The following is a 19,122-nucleotide window of genomic DNA, read 5'->3' as shown; positions in this document are numbered from 1 at the left end:
CTTCCTTCCTTCCTTTATTTTAGTGGACATTGACATTGCCTTTTGTCTAGCAAGGTTTTTACTGTCTTGTGATTAAGGTAGAGTTAGATAACTAAGTCTGGGCCTGTTTATCTTCCCCCTCATTTTGCGGAGAAGGTACATGATTAGTTGTTTGACATTTACAATATAGCATGTGATGTGGGATTTAGGAAACGTCATGAATGAATCTAACAGATAACATTTGAAACAAAATTCTAAGACTGCTTGGCTCCATCTATCTGCAGATTTTTGTAGTGGCAAATGATTGCTGCTATATAATCAACGATGCAATTTGTTCCCTTGAGTAATCATGACCTTTAAGAAAAATAACACTAAAATCTTTGTCAACTTCATTTACTGCTCATTACTTCTGTTATTCATCGTAACAGATATTAGTGTTGCCACACCCCAATTTTTTTTTTTTTTTAACCAAGCTAGTATTCCCACTACTAGCTGCTGTAGGTGTGGAAAGCTAATGGCTCATACTTACACCAATCACCAGTAATTGCCCATGATTCGTCATGTTATTCTCTCTCAATCTTAGGCAGCTTCTACTTGATGACTGAGCTCCCTATATATATATATATAGGGAGACTGAGCTCAGTCATCAAGAATATATATATATATATATATATATATATATATATTCAGGTGAGATTTATAATTCAGAGCTACTCATCTGATCAAGTGAGGCCAGCCTTCACTTGAATCCACATCTTAGCTCAGTCTCTTTCTCTTCCTTACTTTCTTTACTTGTTTCTCTCACTTTACATCTTTCTCCTGAAAAAATTCTCTTAAAAATCACTTATATAAGAATCTGTGTCTCAGGCTTTGCTTCTGAGGAACATGACCTTAGACATACCTGCTCATCTAGCAAATGCATATTAAAGGGTGGGAGCTGTCAAATAAGTTGATGGGACTAAGTCAGGAATGGCTATAAGCACAAACTGTAACCTTAATAGAGTCTAAACAATATAAATTTGGTAGCCTAAATGTTTTACATTTTCACTTGAGGTGGAACAGATAAGTAAAATACTTTTCTTGGGGTTCTTTAAGCCGACCAATATTGGTTTCCCTGGCAACCCAGGAAAGCAACAACCATTGAGATTTTATAAACCGTAGGACTGGGCAGTTACCATAAAGCAATTTATAAAGACATTATGATAGGATTGTGATGTGATGCCTATGCTAAAAATAAGTTGCATTAATTTATTATACAGGGTTTCTAAAAAGATTACAGTTAAGCAGTCATATTCTCAGAACTTTTGTTGATAGTTTATGACATTTTCTAGAATCTAGAATCTAGATAAAGCAATGAGATTTAGGCAAAAGCTGAGAGATTTGAAAAAATTGATGTTTCAGTCATCTTTACTTTCATTCCCCCTCAGATGTCTATTTAGAGAAAAAAAAGTTAAAATTTAACTCCTACTTTATCTATTCTTTTTTTTTTTTTTTTGCCTTTTCTTGTTGTCTTCACAATAGCTGTAGCTATCTTTATTTAATACATTCCACTGTCACGTACTCTTTTTCCCATTATTATGATGTGTGATAATTCTGCAGTCTCTATAAGTTGACCTAGGCAATATAAGCACCCTCCATTAAACACACATAAGTTTGTTTCCAAAACTGGAAGTAGACCTATTTCTGACAGCAGTCCTAGCAGTCTGACAGAGTTTAGCCTGGTAAAAGGATAGTAACAGATTTGGGAGAATCATTGGTAGCCTTTGTAGCAATGACAAGAATAAGCAGCCCAAGAAGCTGCTGCAAAGCTAATTCCAGATGCATATCTAGAGCAGTATATTCTTTTTAAATTTTTGTTTAATATCTTGCTATATAGTTATAAACATCAAAATGCTATATAAAATAATTAGTTTAGCATTTTGTGGTGTCAAGAAAAGAATCAGAATTATTTTAGAAACATGCAACATAGGTAATTCAGACAAAATTTCAATCTGTCAAAACCTTTGGTCTAATGACCATCAAGAATGAAAGAACCATGGTTTTTAATTGGTTTTTCTTAATGGGGTGATACTTTAAGGCTCATAGTTTTTATATGGTACATGCAATTTTAACTGTTTTATGTATTCCAATTTAACACTCTACATGTTTCCCTTGGATCTTTAAACTGATCTAACCATGAAGGACACACTATTATAAATAGAATGACTAAGAGATACATGTAAGGGATTCAAGGGAGAAGCAGAGAATATAAGTATATTCAGGAAAGTTAAAGCTCAGAATTAACTGAGACCTTTGAGGAAAGTGAAGGGCGAAGTGAAGCAGTTAGTTTGGCATAGTTCAGAGCATGACAAAAAAATTTGTTGTGATATAAATTGTATCCTTAATAAAGAACAGATATAGAATATTACTTGGTTGTATTTAATTCTTATATTCTCTATCCAAAATAATTAACTTCAAGTTAAAAATGATAAAATAAATATAGTTAAGAGGAAAAATTAAAAGTAATAGAGACAGAGATATTTTGAATGACAAAAAATAAGGTTTTAAAAAGTTATCAATAGAGAGAAAGAATAAGTTAAAACTAATGAGAAAGACTGTATCTATAAAACTATGCATATTAGTTAAAGGACTCGTGTTGCTTTATAATTATTCATGTGAATTATCAACAACAACAACAAATCCCAAGGGATCATATCCCACTGACAAATTAGAAGCATATAGAAACTAATTATGCGACATGATTACAAAAATTACTTACTTCACAAATTTACTATGGAAGTGGTAAAAGAGGATTAGTATCTCTAAATGAATTCAAATCTTCAGAACCAAATGAATTACATTCAAAAGCCTAAAATAATAACAGATCTAATTACATAACCACTTCAAAAATCCCTGAGACTTTACTGGGGGACAAGAAGTGATGGGAGCATAGAAATAAGTGAGATTAGTAAATATTTCAGTATTCAAAATGGGGTATTCCCTCCATTTGGTATCATCTGAATTGAGCAGTTACTTTGATGTTTTTAAAAATGCACTTTTGTCATTGTTGAAAATCAGCAGACAACGACTTTTTAAAGGTAAAATTGGGGTTTAAAATCAGAAATTACAGAAACAATCAAATGGCTAACAATAATAATTTCCAACAATGTTCTAGAAAGGGTTATAAAATAAAATGGCATGGGAAAAATTTTTTTAAAGAAAGCATTACTTTCTAGGGGCTTCCTTGATATCTTGTCGGTTACTAAATGTGATTAATGGATGTATTGTTCCTTGATTTTAGCAGTGAATTTGAGACAATTTCTCAAGATGATTATGGAGGAAAAAAAAAGCCAATATGAACAAATCGTCGGCTGAATTTATTGAGCAATCATATGCAGGTTTTTTTATTTAAAGATGAATGTTCCCAAGGATAAGGTCCAGGTCTTCACCTAATAATCTATTCATGTTTGAAATGACATGTTGGAAAACATAGATGGAATAATATCAGATTATTGTTTTTTCAAATGTCATCAAGTTTCTAATACTTGCAAGGCATTTTTCTAGGTGCTATAGTCACAGTAGCAAATCTTCACATTTTAGAGTGGGAAGAATAGATAATAAACCAGTATAGTATCAGATTAGAAAAACTCTTGTAAGAGAATATACAAATATTTTGAATGGTAAAATAAGGTTTTAAAACCTTATCAACAGGGAAGAGGTACAAATTAAAACAAATGAGACAGACTTAAATAAGGATCTACAAGACTATACATACGTTTAAAGGAATTGTGCTTTATAACTCTTCATGTGAATTATAAATATCAATTACGACAAACCCAAGGGATCATATGCATATGAAAATTAAAAAGCTTATAGAACCAATTATGTGATATGACTATAAAATTATTATGCAAACTTCATTCTGATTAATAAAATTATTGAGAGTTATGGAATTTTCATTAATAGACTGATAATAAAGACGCATTATGTTCAAAATGAAAAAGACAAAAGTGAGACCAGAGAAGAAATAAAAAACTAGTACACTGAAATATATTAAACCTAAAATTAAGAAACCAGTGCATGAGTGAACAGCTGGAGAGAAAACTTCTGACCTGGAAATAATGTCAAGGCATATAGGTAAAAATGAAAGAATTATATGGAAGACAAAGGAAGTGATAGAGAATACACAGTGAGAATATCTAACACATGGTTTCCAGAGTTCTCAAAGGAGAGAAGAAAAGGCATAAGAAGACATAATGACTGAGAACTTTTCAAAACTGTTGAAAAAAATCTAACATTAAATTGAAGAAATATCACAAACACCAAGCTGGATCAATACAAGAAATACATATCAGACTAAAACTGAAAAACAAATATAAAGGTTGATAAGGTCAAAGTGATGAAAGAATGTATCACCAATTGAGAAAACTATCCTTCATAATTATAATAATGCACAGGTAAAGAGAACGAATTGAGGTATTCCTCATTTCTTGCATTACCCAGGAAAAAGATAAAATTACTAATTACTTTCATAATGTAATAATATTCACAAATGTATGTCACAACCACTTATATATCACTAAACAGTAAAATGGTGTACAACACTGAATAGAAGGCAAATATTAACTAAAAAATAATATTTACACATAAAAGAGTAAAAATAAACAGAATAGTAAAATTATAATAAAAATCTAAGAATTGTTATTTTAAAATGTCAACATAGCATTGTAGGTATGGACGATTTTCAATTCTTTGATCTAAATGGCAGCTACTTGTCTTTTTCACTTTATTATAATTTGATAAGATATACATTTGCTTTAGGTATATTTATTCATGTATGCTACATTCAACTTTTAAAGTTTAAAGAAGACACACACACAAAAAAAAACAAAGGAAATGGCAAAATAAAGCTGAAAATTCAAGAAAGGACTAGACATATTATTATCAAATATAAGCAAGCATGTCATGTAAAAAAAATTTTCATGCAGTTCTAAGACTGAACAAAATTGAAGTAAGTATCAAGTAAACATGGAGTAAGAAAAAAAGACTCAAAATTCGCATTTGATTTAAGCAAAAAAAAAAAAAATCTAGAAAGTTAAATGGCATTTTCAAAGTCACCAGTATATACAGAATGGCAGCGCTAGGACTAGACTTCAGGTCTTTGAGTCCTATTTCATTGCTCATGACACTTCACAAAAGTGTTTACTCTCTTTTTTTTTTTTCAATTTATAGTTGTTAAAAATTTTTAAATGCTCTTTAAATAGCATGTCCTATCAAAAGAGTTTTTTTTGTATGTAGTTGGAAATGATTCTATGGAGGTTTTTTTCATGTAGATGGAAAATAATTCTAAAGGCTGTCCAAGGATTATGAAAGGGCATTTTTGCATTTATGTGACATTTGAGCTCAATGATTTGCTCACAAATTATATGTGATAGTGTTTTATGTGTCTACTCAACTGAGCTAAAAGATATCCAGATAGCTGGTAAATATTATTTCTGGTGTCTATGAAGGTGTTTTAGGTAGAAATTAGTATTTGATTCTATAGACTGAATAAAGATCTGTCCTCACCAACATGGGCAGATGTCAGCCAATCCATTGAGGGTAAGAATAGAACAAAAAAATGGAAGAGAAGGGCAATTTCTCCTCTTTTCTTGAGCTAAAATGTCCATCTTTTCCTGCCCTTGGGCATCGGAGCTTATGGTTTTTGGGCCTTTGGACTCCAAGACTCACTCCAGCAGTCTTGAGTTCTCAAGCCTTTAGCTTTGGATTAGAAATTGCACCATTGGCTCTCTTGGTTCTCAGGCCTTCAAACTCACAGACAGAATTATACCACTGGTTTTCTTGATTCATCAGCTTGTAGACAACAGATTGTGGGACTCTGGGGCCTCTAAAATCTCATGAGACAATTCCTATAATAAATCTGTCTCTGTCTCTCTGTTTCTGTCTCTCTCTGTTTCTGTCTCTGTCTGTCTCTCTCCCTCTCTCTCTGTCTCTGTCTCTGTGTCTCTGTCTCTCTCTGTTTCTGTCTCTGTCTCTCTGTCTCTCTGTCTGTCTGTCTCTCTCCCTGCCCCAAATCTATCTATTCATATACATATACCCTATACATATATCATAAATTATAATCTGAGATAATAAGCTATTGTTGAAATATTTTCCAATTCATTTTCTCAATTTTCCAAAGGGAAAGTTTAAATTATATGTAAGGTAGAGTAAAAACTGAAGTAAAATATTAGTTTTTTCTATATAATAAAATGACAGCTGTTCTGAGATACATTAAAGGAAATTATTCTTTTAAAAAAAATACCAAGCTAAAGAAATCAAAATATTTAACATAAGCCTAAGAAGTTTTGTCATTTCCTTATCTAATCTGAATCCATTTATAATTACTGCCTCCTTACCACTTTTCTTTAAAGAGGAAGTGTAAGAAGCAAGAGATATTCCAAATTAGTGCTTGTTATGTCTTCCTCTTTCCATAACTCCATTCCCTTTAGAGTAAAGAGAAACAGAAAAACACATAGATAAAGTGAAAATATAATCCAGTTTTTCAATTTTACCTAATATTTAAATATTCTTTTTTTCCTCTTAACCTGACTCATATTGCATGGTTAAAAGTGTTTGAGGATATCTTTTAAGTATTAGTGCATATTTTGGAAGTATAGCGTTCAAGTTAAACTACTTATTTATTTATACTTTATATTCATCTCTTCGATCACTTGCAATAGTCTTCACTTTCCCCAGTGTATTTGATAGAGTGATTTATCAATCTGAGAACAAGGCTAGGGTACTTATTTTCAGTGCCTCAGATCATCTATCTCAGCTTAGGTTATTCTTCTCTAATTTCATATTGTCATCAAAACCTGTCAAATTCAAAAGAAGACCCCCTACGGAGTCAGAAATCACCTCCAAAATCAATGATACAGTGGATAGATGGATACATTTGTCAAACGCCCAACTCCAAAATGGAAGTATTAAAGAAAAGCTGAGGGTATTGTTTTTCAAATACATGGCTCAAAATGTTCAAGTTTTCTTCCTTTCTTTAAATGGGGTTTATTTCATTTCTTTAAAAACTGTGTGAGAGTCTTGAGCTCTCTAAGATTATAAGAACTGTATGTTTAAAAACATAAATCATACCCTTTTTAACTTAAGGGAACTAAAAAAATTATTGTTTATGTATGCTTAATGAAACAACCATTATATACATAGATAAAATTTGCTATTTATTATATTTTGGATTGAAAAGTAATGAAAAAGTAAAGACAATCATCATGTTAATGAAATGTTAATGAAGCATGTTTGCTTTTCCCACTTGTCATAAAACTAGTCTTGCTTATTCTATTACATTTCATCAGAAGTCAGAGAAAATAGTCAATGTTATGCAAATTATTTTAACTACCGTATTATAAGCTGTATGCATGCCTCAAGAACTAGTTAATTAAATTTTACACCATTTATGTAAGTTGCATTCTAAAATTGTGTTGAATATTGTTCCGCTGCCTAAATTACCTACTAGATTCGTCATTTTGAAACTATAGTACCATCCAAAATAGGATATTAATTAAAAATAAGATCTATGAGGTGCACAAAACCCATTAGATACAGGATCACCTCTGCTGCAATCACTATTGCCAGGCAGAAAATATGTGAAGATGGCAGCATGACTTATGCAGGGTTCTCTCTACTCCCAATTCCAACACATACACTAGTTTCTCTACAATTAAGCATAAGTTTAATGCTTATGGGGACAGGTAGGCATGTACATTCAAATGAGATTTCAGATTCTACTGAAATTTTAATATTGTAACAGAGAAAGCTAATACACGATTTTACCATTCAGAAAATCACATAAGATTGTGCCTCGTCATTTCCTTCAGCAAGAATTTGAAGATGACATAACTAGTTACACCAAATCTTTCCTGCTTTTGATGATGGGAGAGCATGACCATAATGAGCTATTGTGTAGCTTTCCTTCTTCATCTTTATCAGGATGCTAGACATGACCACTGAACTCTTACTAATCTGCAGGCAGAGTTTATGCCACCATTTTCAGGAATGGCAATATCGAAGATACACTGCATCTAGATGTGGTCAATATAAATTAAACAAAGGGGAGTAACTCTACCACAAGTACTGAGCAAGAAGAGAAAGAATGAGCAAGTAGAAGACAGTTTCTGGAAGAAACTTCAGAAAACATTTCTGAGAGTCTGAAATAAACTCAACCATCAGTGTTTCTGCATTTCATTTCCTTATGCAAATTTACATATCTATAAGTCCTACATAACTTATATCAATGCAAATGATAATGGTCCATAGACATAATTTTATCTGACTTTGTCACTGTTGAAAAATAGCAAAGTGGCTCAAGACATCATGAAAAACAATAAAGTCAATAAAACGAAAATGTGTTTTTGAAAAATAAATGAAATTGATAAACAATTAGCAGGACTGATAAAAATAAAAAGACACAAATCGCCAATATCAGTAATGAAACGGGTATCACTATACATTCTGCAGCCTTTAAAAGAATACAAAGATAACACTACAGACAATTATATTCTCTTACACTCAACAACCTAGAAGGAATGAACCAGTTTCTCAAAGGCCATGAACTACCAAAACTTGACCATGATAAAAAGATAATCTGAATAGTTTCTAATCATTAAAGAAATTAAATTTGCAATTAAATAAATTGCAGTAAAAAAATTCATAGGAACATACTGTATCACTGGATAGTTGTACTAGACGTGTCATGAAGAATTAACACCCAAACTGCAAAGATAAAATATTCAAATGTATGCTAATAAAGCAAGTTGTCTGCCCCCTAAGTACAAATTGAATCTTCAAAGGAAGCACCAGAGAGGTAAGGAGAAGAGGTTATAAAGGGTTCATTTAATGGAAAAAATTATTTTCTTTAGACTTGGGCAGGCTGTGTATAGTACTCAACATCAAACGGTCCTCGAGTATGGGGTATTGACATCTCTACATTCTACTCTCTACCTCTGTCTGCCCAAATTCTGAACACTCTTTAGCTTATATTTGTTGCTTAACACAAGGTATGGTGATGGCGCTTGATGGCTGGTAAAAACTTGCTCTATGACCAGTCAAATAAAATTGAATAGAACTGATTGTGAGTTTTCCTCTGCGATTGAAAAGCAGTAGATAAACTGACACCGACATACATTCACTTATTCAGAAAAAATGTACCGAATGCTTATTATATGCCAGACACCCTGCTCAGGCTTGGGAATACAAAGATTGATCCTTCTAAACTCAATAGAGCAGAGAAACTGGATCAAGAGCAATCAGCAGAAACATAGAAATGTGACATAACGCAGTTCTGAAAGAAAAAGAGGAACCATTCCTGAGTTAACAGGCAGTTACAAAAACTGTTTTGCAGTTTTGTGCACTAGAGAATAAATCTTCCAAGACTTATCTTTGACCAAATCTCTTCCAATCCTTTTTTTTTCTTTTCAGAAATACCAGTAGGTAGAAGCATAAAAATTAAGTTAATAAAAGTTATGTTTTTAAAAACTGAATTTAAAAAATTTCAATAGATGAAGAATTTGCTACAATTAAGTATAAGTCCCATATTTTTTAAAAGCTCATTTTGATAAGCCAAGAATATTCAGAAAATGAAAATTAGAAATACAAATATTATTTAGAAAGGTATTTTGATTTTCCAGTTTCACATAAAAGATTTAATAATTCTACAGTTTGTAGAAAATAACATTGTTTTCAGTGCCAACTTTATGTCCTTTGGATTTTATTGTATATAGGGTATATAATATAGACAATATGATTTATGTTCAGTTGTAGAGTTTTGAATCTTTCTGGTCCTCTCCGTGTGTGTATGTGTGTGTGAGAGCATTTGCTGTTTGTTTAATATAGAGCACCACAAAAAATAAACTGTACAAGTCTAGTGGTGTGAAAGGATTTCAATTTAAAATGGAACCAGAGAATATAAAATGAATTTCATACACCCTCAGAAGAACAGAATTTAAGAATTGAGAGACTGATTTCCATTAAATACTTGATTTACAGAAGATCAAGACTTATTCCTGACTAATGAATATCTGCCAAGAATCTCTCTACATCCTTAAGCCAATGAACTTACTGCTTGAACTCTGATAGACTCCTCCCTCTTTGTATGCCTTAACCATAAACACAGCCTGATCCAAACCCTCAAGGGATTCACCTGTAGCTTGCTATAGCATGCATTACCTGAATTACAATTTCTCTGCTACTGTTGAAATAACTTAATTTTTGGTCAATTCAGCTCACCTCAGTTTATCTTCTTATTTAGGCTGATGGTTTTAAGTATACATTTTATTAGTTGGATTTTAAATAATTATAGAAAAAAATGTCTTTAAAAAGCCTTTTGTCTGCTTGGTTTTTCACATGATATACTATGTAGTGAACTATTATATACAAAGTCCAGTGTAGAGCTGATTTTCTTAGTTCTTTCTTTCTGACATCTTTAGGGTATTTGAATTTCTTTCTTTGCTATTTTAGAAATTTTTGAGTTTGTATCATTTATCTGTTGCAATAACAACATCCAAGAAAGTTTTATACCTCATTGCATTGGACTTTCAATTAAGCCAAGCATTGTAAGGTCAATTCAATATTGTAATTGGGAAAAGATTGTTTTATTGTTGGCTGCTCTTGGCATATTGCCTATGGGCTATATGCCAGATTAATAAAAATATTCAGTGTTTGGTATCTTATTTCATTTCTTTGCTGTTCTTGAACAGGACCAGTATATTCCCTCTGAGGGTTATAATTCATTTTTTCCCCACTGAGTCAAATCTCAAAATGATCTGCCTTGACTGTGATTAATAAATTGACAGAATTGACATTCATCAAGTAGGTTATTTTTGGCTTTTTCATAACATATTTATTAAATTTATAATTAATTTAATAAAAACATTTTAAAAAGAGACAAAATTACTTTAATTTCGTTCCTGGTAGAAAAAAGAATTTCAAGTTGTTACTTTATGACAAGTTTCAACAAACTGCAGCTCATGGGCCAAATCTGGCCTGTTGCCTGTTTTTATAGAAAACATTTTATTGAAACACAGCCACACCCATTCATTTGCATATTATCTATGGCTGTTTGGAGGCTACAAAGTCAAAGCTGAATAACTGTGACAAAGCCCATAGAGCCTACAAAGCCAACATTTATTTATTATTTGACCTTTTACAGAAAAAGTTTGCTGTTTCTTGCTATTAGAACATATAATTTTAAATTTTAGTTTGTTGCCTAAAATCTTGCATTAATAATAAAAAAAATAATAACTAAAACTGTACTAAATGGCAGATGCTATTCTAATCACTATACATTTATTAAGTTATTTAATACTTGCAGCATATGTTTAAGAACTATAGACTATCCCAATATTAAAGATGTCAGGACTGAAGCACATAGAGGTTAATTAACTAGTTTAGGGTCACATAACTAACTAGTAAGTGGCAGTGCAGGGTCTAAAACAATAAGATCTAGCTCTACTGTCTACACCACGCCATCTCCATGGCTCTCAGATGGAAAACCACACTATATCGAGAGCGATACTTCTTTAATATATTAACATAAGTACCAGTGAAATGACTCTTAAATATTTTATACTTAAGGTTCATCTGATTTTCTATTATTCTAAAGATGAGAAAACTATTTCCTTGTACTTTTTTCAACATCAACACTACAATGATTGGAAATATAATAACTCTCTAGCAGCTTCCAATATTTTATAGTACCGTTTATTTTTAATTTCTAAGTCCTTGGAAATTTAATAATTAACCAGAACATTTGCTTATTTAGAATGTTTCATTTTTAACCATCCCAAGAGTATTCCTCCTTTCTCCCCTTTATATAAAAAATGTGACCTTTCGATGAGTACAAAAAAAGTCACATCATGCTCAGTAGCAGACACTGTTGTCACCCACCCATATCCCTCCAGATCTCTTTTACCAAATCTCTAACTCTGTACTCACCTCCAATGTCCTATGTATTCTGCTGCTCAGAGCTGGTATCTGTGACCTTTAGAGATGTGGCCCTTGGCACTAGACCTCTCTTACTTCTATGCAGAACTACATACACCAGCTAGTTTTACAGGCCCAGAGCCTGTTAACCAATGACTGATTTAGTGCGGGGTTACAAAATCCAGCCCTTTGACCCAAAGAAGGACAAATAGGTATAATTTATACTCCAGATCTCTCTGCAGGATCAGATGGAATGTGAGACTCCTGCTAAACTCCCATTCTAGCTTGGTTTCTTACTATCTTTATTTTGCTCCCTCCATACAGTTACTGGTTTCCCAGGAGGTATTTCTTTAATCCATCATTTTCACTTGAATCTATGCCTCAGGCTGATAGAATCCTCCTGGATATCTAGAAGAGAACTAAGATACAGTGAAGAAAAATTAGGATGCTCTCCAAGTTGATAATTACAGAGAAACAAATATTTAAACAAATAAGGGGGAAGGAATGCCATAACACAAGAGCAGAAACAAAAAACGTAAGCAAAAAATCTGGCATTTTTTTATTTCTGTAATCCTCTCATATAGTGCAGTGAGTAAAGAACAAAACGGAAAAGGGCATGAGTCTCTCTGAGAGAAGAATATCCTTAATCTATGTTCTTTTTGCTTTTTCTTCTTCATTCTTTTCTACATTAAAGCTGCCTTGGGCTTAATTTAACTTGACATTATAGCATATGTCTGTGTGTGTGAGCATGTGTACCTCTGAGAGTCTTTGTAGGTAAATATATGTGTACAAATGTGTGTTTGTGTATATGTGTTTTCTATACAGAAACACTCATTCAGACATATTGTTTTTTCTCCTTTTGTAAAAAGAGACAAGTAAGGAAGAGAAGAGGAAAATATAACTTTTTCATGGTCACTATTCTCTAATGTTCTCAATTATTACAATGTCAGAAAAAATATTGCACTTAATATTAATTGGTTCTTGGCAAATTGAAATAGATTTTTTCTATGTTAAGTATAATATGCTGTTCGAGGTATAGTTTTGTAATTATTTTGATTTCATAATTTGTTTTTAATTATATATTCGAGTGTCCCAAAGCACTAATGACATTCAAGAAATTCAGCAGATGAAAGACTAATGAATGGGTTCTCTTAGGATATTTTACAAGCAGGGGAAATCAGAGCATTACACATTGAGTGGTAGAGTATTTCCCCTACTACACTATGTAGAATGATGGTCTTTAAATTGGGACATTTATGCCCTTCGGAGTACACAAAGTTCAAAGGATACAAAAGGCTACTTCTTTATGGTCTAAGTGTCCTATTCTCTAAGGTTAATCTGTATCAGAAATGATCTATAGCCCAGTGATATTCCTTTTTTCAGGTGTCCTTCACAAAGCACCTTACCTTTTGATTTTCAAAGGAAATCATACTTTATTCAGATATATTTTGTTGTTATGCCCTGCAGTGCAAAATCCTGGGCAATGTGATAATTTCTGTCAATAATATATTTACAAGAAAGTATTGAATAAATCAAATGCTTAGTAACAAAGTACTTTTCAGATTATTCTCAAATCATTATTTTAACAAAATTAAAGAACTTAATTTAGTTATCCACTTGTAAACAGAGAGTTTTATGATAAAGCAGAGTAACTTTTGGATATAATTTAGGAAAACTTTCATGAAATGTTATATTGCTATAAAAAATTTATTCTATGCATTTCTACTTATTTATGGAGACATAACTTCTTAGTGCTTATATTTGCAGGGACAAAAAAGGGAAGGGTAGAAGTAATATTGGAACATCTCATTCTCATAATAAATAACTTGTGTCCATGTACTAATTGGAAAAACAAAAGCCATCTCATCCCATTAAAAACTATAAAATATTTTTATTTAATAGACCAAAACTTACAAAATATTTGTTTAGTCTTGATCAGTTGTGTGTTATTGCACAATAATTTTTTTTAGCATCAAGAGGACTCTCCAACTTCTTACTAGATGGAGTTACACATGTGGGTCTATTTCTATGTTCTTTATTTTGCTCCATCATCTTTTAACCAATACTACTTTGATTTATGTGGCTTTATAGTAAGTCTTGAAATCAGATAATGTGGATGCTTCAAACTTTCTTCTGTATTAAATTTGTTTGGGCTATTCCAGTTTGCCTTTCTTTCTCAATTTTAGAATTCAGGTTGTACTTTTCTACAAATTTTTTTTCAGGGAATTTTGATTAGTGTTTAATCTATAGAGAGATTGAGGAAAACTGACATCTTTACTATGCTGAGTGTTCTCCTCCACACACATATGCTGAAAACATAAATTAGGTGTTTGCCATTTCCCCCTCCAGTTCCTTCTTTTTTCATTTTCTGTCCCCCTTGTAATTGAGGACAATGACCTCTGTGGACTGCATCAAGGGCTTCCTGTTCCTCTGGCTTCCAGTTGGCATGGGCCAAGATGACAACTCTGGGAGAGCAGAAGGCAGAAGATGAGGGAGGGTGAATTTCCCTACCATAGGCGGAGCTCTTATAGTGTAACCATCTTCCACAATTATAACTCTTGCTGGGCATTTCTCCTCTACGCTTACAACTGGCAACAATCACCACTATCTTTTACTGATTCCTAAGTTGGCCAAAGCCTTAGGAATTGGCCCTCAATGAAATTCTCTTAAATTGTGCCTATGGAATGTGCTATTACTTTACTGTCATGACCACATCACTTTGTATGTGTTTTCAGTGTAGTGTTATTTTAAGACAATATGAATTTCATTACACACACACACACGCACACACAAACACACACTCTCTCTCTCTCTCTCTCTCTCTCTCTCTCTATTATTAGTAAATATACTTACATGTTTGTGACTTAGATAACTAGTAGCCTTTAATATGCACTTTCATTTTACAGGGCACAACTATGTATATAGAGAGGGATGTTCACTTGAATTAATAAATTTCTATGTTCCATGAGCTTTTTCACAACCCAAATCTTATGTTATATGCTATGAATTTTGAAATCGTATAGTATTTATAATGGAATAGACAAGGTGAAATGATTAATTCTCCCTGGATCAGAAATTTCAATCTGTAAAAGCAAGAATTTTTAAATGTAACACACATTCTGAAAATAAAAAATTTTGTAGATGTAAAACTCTTTTGTAGAAGTAAAGTGTAATATTCTATTTATAGTTTAAATGTTGTCTGTAAAATTTAGCTTATTAAAGTGTATATCGCAGTGCCACTTTTGGAAAGGAGAAAATTGTGATGTAATCCATATGCTGTATTCTTTTAAACAAAAATGTATGTATTAAATTGAAATGGGAAGTTCTAAATGTCATAAACTGTCTTCATTGTTATCAGAGGTTTGAGAAGACAATGGAGTACAAAATAAGTTAATTGAAGAAGATAAAAAGCTAATGTCATCATTTTTTCCACAAATCTGAATTATCACTAATGCTCCTAATTAGCATTTTGACCTTTAAGCAGATAATTCAGTGAAACTTTCATTAGTAGTAGATCAGAAAGAAACTGCAAATTAAAAAGCAATTTTCTGACTTGTTAGAAAGCCTGCTTACTGAATTCAAGGATATCTATATATAGTTATATAATTTCCATTATCAGTGAAACATGCTTCTAGTAAAACCATTCAAAAGTATGTTACAAAGGATATATAAATTACCAAAATTTAGAAATTTAGATTTACCTTTTCCACATTCCTGAAATAACTAATTTAATACAGAGTTTAAAATGAGCTAAAGAAATAATATGTACTATTGGCTCCTATTTCACTATATTATACATACTGTTTTCCTTTTTATATTTGAATATTATTAGTGAGTTTGGCAGTGAAATATTTTTAAGAACAAAATGAATAAATCTGCCTTTCTCAAAAAAATTTCCACCATTTTATGGAGAGTGAGAAGCAAAGAAAATAAGTTTTATTGGTGGACATGAAAATAACCAATTTTATATCCGACCAGTTTTTCTGTCTTAGTTGTTTTGTATAACTCTGTAAGTGAATCCTTGCAATGTCAAGCTTGCCATGTCATTATGTGTATCACTAGCAGCCTTTTGGAAGACAGTAAATGAAAGTGTTACTAATGATGGCAATGATTTTGCCCCTCAGGACTAGTCCAGTGACTACATGTGTTTATGATGGTTACTGTTTGCTCTTCATGTCCTTATGAAAAGCCCAAGCCTTGTTCCCTGGAATAGTAAAGATCATGAAATGCATCCTATGATTATACTCTATCTGTGATTACACTGTGGAATAGAGGAACATGGTGAGAAGATTGAGTCTGACCTTATCCAAGTCATATTTGCATAAATTTACCAAAAGAAAATTAAAAAAGGAAAATCCATTTCACAACATCAAGACCAATAGCCTGATAATAAAAGATAGTAAGAAATCTTATTGTGAAACTTGCTGCCAGTGTATCAGTAAGGTGGACTGCTTGTGTGAGGTTTACAGTACTAAAATGTTCAACACGGCCACTGATTTTATGTTGTACATTTTCAGAACTTAAGTTTTAGGTTTTGAAGTGAGAGACATAAGTCTACTTAATGCATTATCTGTATTAGTGAACATTTAAGAATCATTTCCTTTTTGTTATATTGAAAACCTTCAGAAAGTGCCTACTTCATTCCTAAGAATGATAGTCTTTACCCTTTACATGAAATGGGTCAAGGCATTACATATGATTTGAGAGATTGTTTATGATTAGGAGTCCCAGAAAATTTTACATTGTGCCACCATAAAAAACAAATGATGACCAAAAAAACCTTTTCTTAATGTATATTACTTAACCTTAAGTGTGTATTTCCTCTGCTTGCTTTAGCACCAATGTAACCAATATGTTAATTGGAACTATGTCAGCAGAGCTTATGAAAATGAAACGTAGTGTAAGATTTTAATGATTATATGTGTTCATCAGAAATGGCTAACTATTCTTAAAGGAGAAACACAAAACTCTAAATGTGATGGTCTCGATAAAATTAAATCTGATGTATAAAAATTGCATTTGCTTTAGGATGCTTTCATTAATGCGTGTGCCAAGCCTATCTCACGAGAATGTCATTGAAGATGCAAAATACCTGACAAAGTTAAGATTAAAGGAGTCTGATGTAGATAATAGGAAGAGAAGGAGAAATAGTAAAATTGGAAGGGAAGCAAAAGAGACTAGTTTTTAAAAAGTGTCAATCTGTTAAGCAGTCAGGTTTGTAACTATGTCAGGCATTCTTTTTACTTTTGTGAACAGGCATCCATTACCTCAAGTTGCTTCCATTAATGGAGAGTCACAGTATGTATATAATGAAGTAAGAAGGACAGGGAATAATATCAATTGCTAGAGCTCACAGGAAATTGCAACAGAATAATCTACACTAGAATGCTATGCAGCTCTAGCATTCTGCAGCAACAATGGTTCTAAACAATTATTCAAATAGTCTTATTTGTGGCCACACTGCCTCACTATCTGTCCTGTTCTTTATTCCTCTTTATAACTACTGTGATACCAAATAATTGTTCTCTCTTCTTCATGACATCCCTTTACTCATGACCAGTAATATTTCTTGGCTCCTGATTACTCACTCAGTTTTCTTTGCCTATCCAATTTTAACCACTCTATTCTCTACTAACTTTCTGAATGTTCCATGTCAAGATTGTCAGAAAGAGAGATCTGGTTGAAACAGACTGTCATTATTTTTTGACATTTTACTATTACAAATAAATACTATTATACTATAGTATAATATTCTAAACATTAAAATATTGGATCAAAGAGTTTTATAGAATATGTATTAATTAGGTACTTAAAATGTATCACATACTGTGTGAGGTGATAGTACAAAGGTGAAAGCATATAACTTATCCTCTTGTATTTCTCTTTAGCTATCATTCTGCTGGTGTTTTCCACACCATACTTCATTGCCTTTAGATTGCTGTTAGGTAAAATTACTTAACTCTAATTATCTCTAACCTATCAGTATTTTCTTTTCTCAAGAGAGATGTATGTTACAGGAAAAAAAAATAAGAATGCACTTCTATGGCTATAAAATTTAATATTTCCTAAAACCTGCGGCCAAATTCTTTCTAGTTTTCCCTTGTTTTGCTCTACTTCCTGGCAATATTCTTTACATTTTTCACAGATTATTCAAAATGACTCTATTCTCCATAAACCTTTAAATCCATGCTATGTCTTAACAGATCACCATCCCTTATCCACCATACCCTATACTAAAGAAACTATGTGATCAGACTTCTTAAAAGCCTGGAGTCAACTGTAGTCTTTTTTACCTTCCTATAAAAACAAGAGTGCTACCATTTTCTTAATCTAAAGTTTCATAAAATAGCAAAGAGCAAGGGCTTATGTTTTTTGAAGAAGACAGGTACTGGCTGGTGAAGGAAAAAAAAAGAAGGAAAAATCAACAGGGCCTAATGTTCTCTTTTGTAGATTCAGAACCTCAGTCTTTTCACTATTCTGAGATGTGCATCTCTGGAGTGCAGTCCTATACTCACATATACATGTGGGCGTGCACACACACACACGCAAAGCAAAATAAATAAATAAAAACAAATTAAACCTGTCTACGGCCATGCCACCCTGAACACGCCCGATCTCGGCTGATCTTGGAAACTAAGCAGGGTCGGGCCTGGTTAGTACTTGGATGGGAGACTGCCTAGAAAGTCTAGGTGCTGTAGGAAAAAAAAAAAAGAGAGAGAGAAAAACTAAAATAAATCTATTTAATAGATTATAAATAAATATTTCTATGAGAATTTCAATAGCATTGAGGACTGGATTTTATTTGTATTCATCAATGAGTGACCGTTCTCACAGTGAGATGAAAAACTCAACCAAGATCACTAGTTAACATGGAAACAATAAATGTGCCCACTTGTGTGCTTAAAATATCTAATATATATGCCATAACAGTAGGAATATATAAGAGAAAGGTAACTTCTTCCTTTATAATTTTTTTTTAATTTTGGTTTTTACTCTGGATGTCGAGCGATTCTCATTGAAAATCACTATTGTCACTTTTATATACATTGTCTAACATAAAGTTAGGAGCGGCTATTCAAGAGTACCTCATTATCTGCGTAGGACCTCAAAAAGTATGAAGCACCTACTCGGTACCAGATACTCTTCCAATCATTAGAACAATCCTTGGCATTATATCTGTATTTCACATAT

At 32.3% G+C, this 19,122-nt stretch overlaps 1 long non-coding RNA gene and 1 pseudogene across 1 annotated transcript in view; one reads left to right on the top strand and one right to left on the bottom strand.

The window, feature by feature from the left end:
• LOC120598651 (uncharacterized) overlaps positions 1-19,122 on the bottom strand; it is a 212,874-nt gene that overhangs the window by 79,231 nt on the left and 114,521 nt on the right. The gene's annotated exons all lie outside the window — the stretch shown is intronic.
• On the top strand, positions 18,514-18,632 carry LOC120599066 (uncharacterized; annotated as a pseudogene).

This window comes from Pteropus medius, unplaced genomic scaffold, assembly GCF_902729225.1.
Source record: "Pteropus medius unplaced genomic scaffold, Ma_sr-lr_union100, whole genome shotgun sequence".
Lineage (NCBI taxonomy): Eukaryota > Metazoa > Chordata > Mammalia > Chiroptera > Pteropodidae > Pteropus > Pteropus medius.
Note: the sequence above shows the minus strand (reverse complement) of the source record. Positions and strands in the feature narration are given on the sequence as shown.